The 11597-nt window shown below is 43.5% G+C and overlaps 1 pseudogene; it reads left to right on the top strand.

Moving 5' to 3' along the window:
- The first annotated feature begins 999 nt into the window (after positions 1 to 999).
- On the top strand, positions 1000 to 11039 carry LOC124279357 (annotated as a pseudogene).
- The last annotated feature ends 558 nt before the right edge of the window (positions 11040 to 11597 follow it).

The following is an 11597-nucleotide window of genomic DNA, read 5'->3' as shown; positions in this document are numbered from 1 at the left end:
CCGAATCGTTGCTTTGTCGTCAATTGCTCCTAGGGGTCGGGCGATGGTGTCACCATGCACAGATTTCCACAGGACCCCGCAGTTCGTGCTAAATGGGTTATGTTTGTGAGTGCGAAGCGAGCGTTGTGGAAGCCTGAAACGATATCTTACTTGTGTTCAGATCGCTTCACGGAAGTTAAAGAATCAAAACTACTTACTAGTTGTAGTAAAATATGTATATGATTGATGACCATAAAGATTTTCCATGACACAACTTGTAACATAGCGATTTCTTCCTCGGAAGTGAGGTTGTGGTCGAATAATATTTAAAAGTCTATGTTATGGTATGGGAGTTACGGTCACTTAGCGCTAAGATCGCTTTGTACAATGGCACACAGGTCTTGACCTATGGGACCGCCTCCGAGGTGTAGTGGTTAGAGCGTCCGCCCGGAGAGTGGAAGGTCGCGGGTTCGATCCCCGACTGCGTCATACCAAAAGACGTTAAAATATGGTACTTGTTGGTCCCTGCCTGGCGCTCGGCATTAATGGGTACAACAAGGACTGGTCGGCTCGGAGTCAGTATAATATGTCTGAGTGGGGTATTCATGCTTCACTGCGGCATGGTATCTCAGTGGGCTAGCACTATAAAACCAGCTTAAGTCTGGGCTAGTACAAGCAGCCGCACACACACATACACACGTCGTCATATGAGCGAAATATTCTCAAGCACGACGTTAAACCCAATCTCACCTCACCTCACGTCATTACGCCTCGTGTTGTTTCACGAGCGCCGGATGATTATTGTTACAATGATTATTGTTTTTAAATATTCACTTGGCAATTACAATGTACTTAGGAACCGCCAAAGCGAAAATAGAAATGAGGGAAAGGAAAGTTTTGAAAATGAGTGATGGTTTTGTCTATGTATTAGATATTATGTCCCATTTCCTAGCCATACCGTTGGCTATGTCAGCGTGTATGGTGTTGTAGCACACTACTAATGACCTATCTGACACAGACTGGTCATGATCACTACAGGGACACAGACAGCATGCTCCGTACAAAGCCTTATCGTGGCACGTGACAGATTATCGGAAGCGTCAAGATGGTAGGTTACTGGAATATATAATGCAGTAAATTCTAAACTAATGTCGGTAGAAGATAAATTTGTATTTACCCCCTCCATATACAATTATTCAACCTGGTTCCCAAATAATATCACCACAAATGGAATATCCCCAACTTTTTAATGATATATGTCAAATCGTCAAAAATAGAACTCTAGATACATGTTGTTTTTAAACTCAACGTGCAAATGCCATCTTTCATCTTAGCTTTTGACAAAACTAAGACCGAGTTCTATGAACAAATTATCAACATAAAGTATAGTCCGTCACAGTTTCAACACAGAATCAAAACAGAAACTTGACTATGATGTTATGAATTTAGTAAACCGAAGGGAGGTAACTGAAATATGTCTCCACTGACCTATGAGAGATTAAACTCAGGAATCAGGGCAGCAAGGAGGTAGCTTGTCGCAGTGAGAGACATTTGTGGCCAGGAGTCGAGAGTCAAGTCGGGCGTGTACCACAGTCATCCATTGTCCACTATGCCGCGCGTTACACAGGACAGCTATGGTCAGACGAGGGACGGGAACGAGGTGACCAGGTGTGTGATGACCGTCAGTCAGGTCAGCTTCAGGTCGAGACATTAATGTCCCGTTAATACACTACCGTTAAAGGGGGACATGCTCCCGTGTCCCGCCTAGATGCTGCCATGAGTGCTGTAACTGTAATACACTGGTCCTGTGTAATAACTATCCTACTCAAGGGTTATTGAAGGATAGCCTTGTTCTTAGGGCCATAGTTAATCTGTACCGGTATTGCCACACGAAACCTTCCAACTTCTTTAACTTGTTTATGTGTTCATAGCTGTTGTGATATCCTTGTGTTAAACACCTCCGTGTTCGCGATATATCAAATGGTCCAGACACAATCTTGTACAGATCTCACTCCAGGCTCGAGACCCGTGAAGATCCGGGGTAGAATAGGTCTACAGCAACCCATGTGCTTGCCATAAAAGGTCACTATGCTTGTCGTAAGAGGCGACTAACGGGATCGGGTGGTCAGTTTCGCTGACTTGGTTGACACATGTCATTGGTTCCTAATTGCGCAGATCGATGCTCATGCTGTTGATCACTGGATTGTCTGGTCCAGACTCGATTATTTACAGACCACCGCCATATAGCTGGAATATTGCTGAGTGCGGCGTAAAACTAAACTCACTCACTCCAGGCTCGATATACCATTGGCTGATATCAAGCCATGAGCACCGCCCAGAGTCACATGCAACACTTTGAGCACCCACTTAGCGGTTGGATTTAGCACTATATAACCTCAGCATCACTAACATCTAGTCGCGACCAGGTGTTGCTGTTGGAGCGTACCGACAAGGGATCGTCGTTGGTATTGTTGTATAACCGGTTCCAGGTTTACGTTGACCAACAAAAAACAACGTCGTTGTCCGCATCATCAACTACGGCGGCACCATCACGGAGATCCGGGTCCCTGACAGAGAGGGGAAGATCGCGGACATCTGCCCGGGCTTTGATGACATTGAAGGTATGAGTGAGTGAGTGTGTTGCACATGGTACATGGTAATTGATCATTGAATCCAAACCAGCTAATCCAGTAATTGATCATTGAATCCAAACCAGCTAATCCAGTGATAGACATCATGAGCATCAAGCCAGTCATATCCCGTTAATCTCCTCTTAGAACAAGCATGGGCTACTGAAGCCAAATTCTAACCCGGTTGTTTACTCTGTTAATACTCTTGGTCACTGTTGACCTCCAATATATCAAACCTATATATTCCTTAGAAACACGTAGACGTGTTTGTTTGCATGTGTCAAATCCTGATTACGTCCGCAGTTTACGAGCTGGTTGTGACGTGTCTTCAGGATGTTGACTTGTCTCTAATGTCAGCCCTCTGTCCAAGGTTACCAAGCCAACCCCATCTACATGGGTGCCCTTGTGGGCCGTGTGGCAGACCGTATTGCCGGAGCCAGCTTCGACCTGGACGGGAAGACCTACAACCTCAACGCCAATGACCGCCAGGAGGCCAACAACTACGTGCACGGTGGCACCAAGGGCTTTGACAAGGTACTGCTTGCAACACATACGACACTCTCAGGGGTTTACCTTGACTTACAAAACCAGGGTCCGGGGAACCCCCGAATACTGATTTCAAGGGTCCTTTCAGGAAGTATTAATGGCATGTAAAGTAAAGAAATGGTGCACTGTAAGATGTAACAATTACGTATGTAGCGAGAACTTGACGCTATATATATTTTCTGAGACCTGAGTGAGAGAGTGAGTGAGTGAGTGAGTGAATGCTACACAGCCTATGGTGAACCCACAGCCACATTTGCCTGTTGTATGGTATGTATCTAGTGAGTGAGTGAATGCTACACAGCCTATGATGAACCCACAGCCACATTTGCCTGTTGTATGGTATGTATCTAGTGAGTGAGTGAATGCTACATTTGCCTGTTGTATGGTATGTATCTAGTGAGTGAGTGAATGCCACATTTGCCTGTTGTATGGTATGTATCTAGTGAGTGAGTGAGTGCTAGCCTATGATGAACCCACAGCTACAGTTGCCTGTTGTATGGTATGTATCTAGTGAGTGAGTGAATGCTACAGTTGCCTGTTGTATGGTATGTATCTAGTGAGTGAGTGAATGCTACATTTGCCTGTTGTATGGTATGTATCTAGTGAGTGAGTGAATGCTACATTTGTATGGTATGTATCTAGTGAGTGACCCACAGCCACATTTGCCTGTTGTATGGTATGTATCTAGTGAGTGAGTGAATGCTACAGCCTTGCCTGTTGTATGGTATGTATCTAGTGAGTGAGTGAATGCTACACAGCCTATGATGAACCCACAGCCACATTTGCCTGTTGTATGGTATGTATCTAGTGAGTGAGTGAATGCTACACAGCCTATGATGAACCCACAGCCACATTTGCCTGTTGTATGGTATGTATCTAGTGGTGAGTGAGTGAGTGAATGCCCACAGCCACATTTGCCTGTTGTATGGTATGTATCTAGTGAGTGAGTGAATGCTACACAGCCACATTTGCCTGTTGTATGGTATGTATCTGACATGAGCCTGTTGTATGGTATGTATCTAGTGTATGGATGCTACACACAGCCTGTATGGTATGTATCTAGTGAGTGAGTGAATGCCACATTTGCCTGTTGTATGGTATGTATCTAGTAGTGAGTGAATGCACAGAATGCTACACAGCCTGAGTGAGTGAGTGAACCCACAGCTACATTTGCCTGTTGTATGGTATGTATCTAGTGAGTGAGTGCTAATGCTACACAGCCTATGATGAACCCACAGCCACATTTGCCTGTTGTATGGTATGTATCTAGTGAGTGAGTGAATGCTACAGCCTATGTATCTAGTGGATGAACCCACAGCCACATTTGCCTGTTGTATGGTATGTATCTATCTAGTGAGTGAGTATGTATGCTACAGTTGCCTATTGTATGGTATGTATCAGCCACATTTGCCTGTTGTATGGTATGTATGTATGGTGATGTATCTAGTGAGTGAGTGAATGCTACAGTTGCCTGTTGTATGGTATGTATCTAGTGAGTGAGTGAATGCTACAGTTGCCTGTTGTATGGTATGTATCTAGTGAGTGAGTGAATGCTACTGTTGCCTGTTGTATGGTATGTATCTAGTGAGTGAGTGAGTGAATGCTACATGTGCCTGTTGTATGGTATGTATCTAGTGAGTGAGTGAGTGAATGCTACATGTGCCTGTTGTATGGTATGTATCTAGCTTCCACAGGGTAATCTTGTAACAAGCAGCTTATAGCGAGACCAGCTGAGAAGCTTTACATTGGAATTGTGAGAGATAAGCTACAGTTGACTCTAGTCTTTTAATATTACTAGAGCAAAGAGCCGTCTACGCCAAACGGGAGTGACAGGTAGCAAGACTCATGTGAATTTTAAAAAAATATTATGTGAATGCCGACCGGCATTTTGTAAAGAAATTGTATTTACATAATACATGGCAGACTATTGTTTTGTTGTTGTTTTTTCTGTTACTGAAGTCATGAACTCTAGTGTGACGTAATCTAGTTGGTAGATAAGCGAGAAACGTAGCTCTACATTACATTTACCGTAACAGAATAAACGCCACAAAACAGTTTCCATAAAAGCAGAGTCCATTGGACTTGTCCCTCTGTATCATAAGAATGGGTTTATGAATCGCTACCAGATTGTAACATTAACGTAATAGTATTTCGTGTTTCGTAATTATAGCTCTGTCCAAATTCTGTGTTCAACAGATGATGTGGGATGCCTCCATAGACGGGGGTAAGTTAGTGTTGAAGTACGTCAGCCCTGATGGAGAGGAGAACTTTCCAGGGGAGGTAACCACGGTGGTGACGTATGAGTTAGACGACGACAATGGCTTGACTCTGGAGTATACAGCCACAACCACCAAGACCACACCCATCAACCTCACCAACCATGTGTATTTCAACTTGGCCGGACACGTGAGTAATGTAACACGTGTACTAGAAAGGTGTAATCCCTAATACAACACATGCTACATGTAGCACTGCGAGTAATGGACACAGTCTTCGTGGAGACTTCATAAACACTTGGATTGGGCAGTACTTCGGGCTTCAGTTGAATGTAGACGTACATTTTCGTGACCTATTCTATTGATGTCTTCGGACATATCATAGTGGGATATGTCTTGCCAGACTCATTAAATTCAGATGTTAAAACAAAGTAAAAGCACCAAAGTATTTGATATTGTACCCTTGACAACATACGCTGACTACATAATCTGGTGTAGCCGATCTCCCAGTTGTAATACTGTTCCCTGTTACAGGGCGCAGGTGCAGCAGAGTTAGAGAACCACGTCGGGAGAGTGAAAGCCGACACATATCTACCGATGGATAACCTCTATATACCAACAGGTGCATACACCGTACTAACACTTTATGTTGCATTGTGATAATAGTCTGAAATCTCATTAATGGTACTGCTTCAGAGGAACCTCATTAATGGTACTGCTTCAGAGGAACCTCATTAATGGTACTGCTTCAGAGGAACCTCATTAATGGTACTGCTTCAGAGGAACCTCATTAATGGTACTGCTTCAGAGGAACCTCATTAATGGTACTGCTTCAGAGGAACCTCATTAATGGTACTGCTTCAGAGGAACCTCATTAATGGTACTGCTTCAGAGGAACCTCATTAATGGTACTGCTTCAGAGGAACCTCATTAATGGTACTGCTTCAGAGGAACCTCATTAATGGTACTGCTTCAGAGGAACCTCATTAATGGTACTGCTTCAGAGGAACCTCATTAATGGTACTGCTTCAGAGGAACCTCATTAATGGTACTGCTTCAGAGGAACCTTCATTAATGGTACTGCTTCAGAGGAACCTCATTAATGGTACTGCTTCAGAGGAACCTCATTAATGGTACTGCTTCAGAGGAACCTCATTAATGGTACTGCTTCAGGAACCTCATTAATGGTACTGCTTCAGAGGAACCTCATTAATGGTACTGCTTCAGAGGAACCTCATTAATGGTACTGCTTCAGAGGAACCTCTCTGCTTCAGAGGAACCTCATTAATGGTAAGAGGAACCTCATTAATGGTACTGCTTCAGAGGAACCTCATTAATGGTACTGCTTCAGAGGAACCTCATTAATGGTACTGCTTCAGGAGGAACCTCTCATTAATGGTACTGCTTCAGAGGAACCTCATTAATGGTACTGCTTCAGAGGAACCTCATTAATGGTACTGCTTCAGAGGAACCTCATTAATGGTACTGCTTCAGAGGAACCTCATTAATGGTACTGCTTCAGGGAACCTCATTAATGGTACTGCTTCAGAGGAACCTCATTAATGGTACTGCTTCAGGGGAACCTCATTAATGGTACTACTTCAGAGGAACCTCATTAATGGTACTGCTTCAGAGGAACCTCATTAATGGTACTGCTTTAGAGGAACCTCATTACGGGTACTGCTTCAGAGGAACCTCATTAATGGTACTACTTCAGAGGAACCTCATTAATGGTACTGCTTCAGAGGAACCTCATTAATGGTACTGCTTCAGAGGAACCTCATTAATGGTACTGCTTCAGAGGAAGAGGTGTTAACATTTTTTGGTATAATAAAAAAATAAGATCGTGGGTTTATGATTACCTCCCTTGAACTAATCACGTCACCTGGGACGTGGGGTAGCCCACACTCCGACGCAGTGATGACTTAGCATAACATCACTGCCACAGACTAATTTGCATATCACATGACCGGACTTTTTCTCTTGTTTGTAAACAAACGCGCATATTCATAATAAGAAGAGACTGGCCTTACGCAAGCTTTTCGGTGCGCTCTTCACAATGTTTTACTTTGTTACATATATATTCTTCCACAAGTGCGACAGTAAGATTTATGACAGTACATGTTTAGATATCAAACTGGCTGCATCGTTTGCTCTACGTCGGCTTCGATGACAGCACGTGGAGCCGTACAACCTATGTAAACAGAGGATCGCTACGCAAATCGAAATAGTGTTACATGTTTTATGATATTTTTTCAGTGAAACTAAACCATTCTATCATAGATGTTTAATTAGATGTGTAGACTCGTCAAAAATAAAAGAGTTCAGAAATATGTACAGTATATTGAATGGACGGTGCAAGATGTGACGAATCCTCACATTTTTCTGGCCTGTGGCAGAGGTACTATGCTGGCTGGCCGCATGGAACTCTGGGTAGGAGAGTGGGTAGCCTAGTGGTTATCGTTGGCTCCTCACACCGAATGTCCGGGTTCGGTACTATGTGTGAAGCCGATTTGTCGTGTGCCTCGCCGTGACATAGCTGGAATAACACTAACGTAATCACTACACGACGCCCTGTGTCCGTGATGTACGAGTTCCACACTAGCGGGGTTCCACTATGTATGATCTTGTCTATATCTGCAGGTGAAATTCGTGATGTGACTGGTCAGCCACAAGATTTCCGGACACCAACACGTATTGGTGACCGGCTACACAATCCCAAGCTGGACAGAGGCTTCACCTGTAATTACAACCTGCAGGTGACGGGGAACAAAGAGCTTGCCGCCAGGTAAGTGGTCGACCACGCCATATTCATACAAGAAAACTAAATTGGGTAATTAAAAAATGTGTTTTCGACATTTTGGATGTCCCAAACAATAAAATGCATATTTGATATTTTACTTGAGGTGGATTTTTTAAATGAGAGGACACACGACCAAAATATGTCCTGCTTCCAACCTTTCACTTTTCTGTTTCTTTCAGGTACATATTTATTACGCTGTCAATTTATTATGAATATCTTTAACATTGGGATTGGGCAGGGAACCAGTTCAAATGCACAGGCACCAATTACGTCATAACCTGCCGGCATGTTCAGTTAGGAAAACAAAGGCCTCACAGAGGCATAACAATTCAACATTTATATAAACTTTTCCTTTCAATATGAGAAATATTAGTATATATTTTCAAACATTGGTATTAACGAATTCTAAAATTGCGTTTTGGTTCAAATATGAAAAAAGTGATTTGGGGGTGTCCACTTTCAAATACGTTCTCGTTTAAATAATGCAGGAGTGAGGTAGTGAGTATGGTTTTACGAATCATTCAGCAATATACCGCAATATCACGACGCGGGACACCAGAAATAGGGTTCACAGTGTGTACCCATGTGGGGTATCGAACCCGGGTCGAGTGAACTCTTTAACCATAAGCCTACCCCAGCGCCCTAATGATGGAAGGAGAGACGTTCCTACACGCCACATCACCGTCGTTACAACGTCTCCGCCACTTCCTATGTGGTCATCATAGTGGATACCAGGGATAGGTCAGGCCATTGCATCCCATGTTTAATAGAGGATCCGGATCAGAGAGTTCGTGCCCGGATGGTGTGGTGTGTTGCTCATGCTGTCAGTCACTGGTTTGCCGGGTCCAGGTTCCAGTTTCTGGACAGGTCAGTGTAATATAGAGTAAATCTTGCAACATTCACTCACTCACTTCAAGTTGTTTTTCTCCTCAGATTCGAACACCCGGGGTCAGGCCGGTACTTCGAGTGTTGGACCACCGAACCCGCCCTTATGTTTTACACCGGACACTGGCTCAACAACCGCGGGAAGGGAGGGGCGATGTACGGGAGGTACTCGGCGTTCTGTCTCGAGGCCCAGCACTACCCCGACAGCGTCCACAACGTGAGTCTACTATAGTTGAGTTCATCACTGAGCTCGTCCAGTCTCAGTTTCTCCTGTCCACTTGTATCCCTCTGTATATAGAATGTACGGATATCTGCTAGACTGCCACGTTTCAAAAATCTGTCACAGGCGATTTCCTTGTCTGTCATTGGTGCGAAAACCACTCCATGGTCTGTGAAACATGCTTAGCATTGCAGAGACACTAGGCCACTATAATGTGGGTGTTGATTTGCCTCGGGCACATTTAGGGACTGTTCCATAGCACCACAAACGCTGTTTTAGGTTTTGTCTTCATTGTCGAAAGAAACAAATTGTGACGAAGGTATTTATTCGTCTGACTCGGTATCCGGCATGTTTGACTGGCAATCCACTTATCAGAGACCGTACTAAACCTCCCCACATGTTCATATTGTAGAAGGGCAAGGAGTCATCCACAGATGACATCCTCACCTTGCTTGCATGAATCCCCATGTGCACCACACAACCCCACCAAGAAGACAAGGTCACAATGTGAAAAGGGCGCACAAAATAATTCCAATGCCTGATTGTTTTGCGTTTCACAAAACCCTGTTCACCTGCTATGTGAACGTATCGTAGTCAACCAGGACAAACTAACATGTACGTCAAAGCAAATTCCACATGAACGACAGCAAACGATATGACAACATTGCAAAGTATTTTCATTTTGTTTTATGTTGTTTGTATCATATGATTTCTTGGATTGTCTGCATGCCCCGTTTTGATGAAATTTGGTTGGCGGCTACTTGTCGGACATATCCCTGCTTTGCTGTGCCCTGGGGACACCGCTTCACCCACACCTGAGTTACTGTGAGGCACTGAGATCAGAGACGCTGCTGGTCTACTGCTGTATACATATGTCAGACTGATAACATTGCCGGTCTCTACTAGTGGTGGTCCGATTAATTGAAATAATCGAAGATTGGTCGCAATGACGAAACGACCAAGCAATCGATCATGTTTTCTCATAATCGAACACAAACAATTTTGGACCACTTGTTTGCAATAACAGTATTTTTTTAAAAGGTCGATTTTGTCTCGACATTGCATAAGCACTACAAGCTCGTTCCAAGTCATGATTAAGTTTATCTTAACAACTCCAGGAAATGTATGTTCCTAACACACTAGTCATCCTTTAAAGATGTGAAATTTGCAAATGCATTTTGTGCAATTTGCGAAAACCCCGAGAGAACTACATGTTTTTTCTATATTTTTTGTGCATTAACAAACATAACCAGGAAAATTTGATAAATGACGCTTACCAATTATTTTCGATGATTGATCGGTTGTAATGAACCAATCATCAATTATGAGATTTAAACCAATTCCCAACACTAGTCTACTGGACACGTCTGCATAATACTGTTATTCGATTTGTTTGGCAGGAGATAGTGATGACGCTGTGTTTCTCATTTGTTTAGCCCAAGTTTCCCAACACCATCCTGCGCCCTGTACCGCCAGAGCACCACCTATCGGTTTGGAGTCATGACGTCATAGATCTGTCTGGAGCGTAAACATCCAGAGACGTTGTTTCCATGGTTACGGATAAACGACACTTTCATTGAGCGATGATCTGTATCTCTTTTGGGTGTAAAATGACACTGGTATCTCATTACACAATCAGACATGTTTTAAGCCTGTTAATATTCGGGATGGTATAAGATTAAGTGATCACGAATGTGCGAATTTGGGAGTGTTAGTGTTGTATCATCGCATAATTGTAATAAATATATTTCTGTATAGCACCCTTGTAGTTGTGTCAATGCAGGACGGCCATTTAACCATGCGGGGATTGCGCCTGGTTTGTACCCCAGTACCTGGAGCATGTCGTGTCAACCACCTAAATAGGTCACTGTGTCACCAGGACTCGTTCTGCAAGGTGATCTGAGCAAAACATTACTACTTCTTTTTACGGTTTTGATCTTGTTTTTGTGGTTTTACATACATTGGACACATACTGGCCTGGTTTATACCCAAAGGGAGGCAATCACTGAGCGGCGTGTATTAGATAGCAAAGAGTGATCACCTTGCAATGGCTTCTATCACAGAGGAGGAGTTTGGGGTGACGAAGACCGGAGAACATGTCAGCAGGTAGATAAACCCACTCTGTCACGGCTGTGGCTCACATTTCTTGTTCGTACACACAGAAGATTTACACCTGCTGGTACAATATATCACAAGTATCAGACATTTGTATCGAACACGTATTGCATAATACTGGCGTAGCTGCATGCACTCGGTGGAGTTTTCTAATATGTATTGTCACTAAAGCTGAGATACACGTCAATGGATGCCTGCTTTGT

The sequence above is a fragment of the Haliotis rubra genome, unplaced genomic scaffold (genome assembly GCF_003918875.1).
Source record: "Haliotis rubra isolate DU_JTF1 unplaced genomic scaffold, ASM391887v1 Scf25, whole genome shotgun sequence".
In the NCBI taxonomy this organism is placed as follows: Eukaryota; Metazoa; Mollusca; class Gastropoda; order Lepetellida; family Haliotidae; genus Haliotis; species Haliotis rubra.
This window is presented reverse-complemented; position numbering and strand designations above follow the sequence as displayed.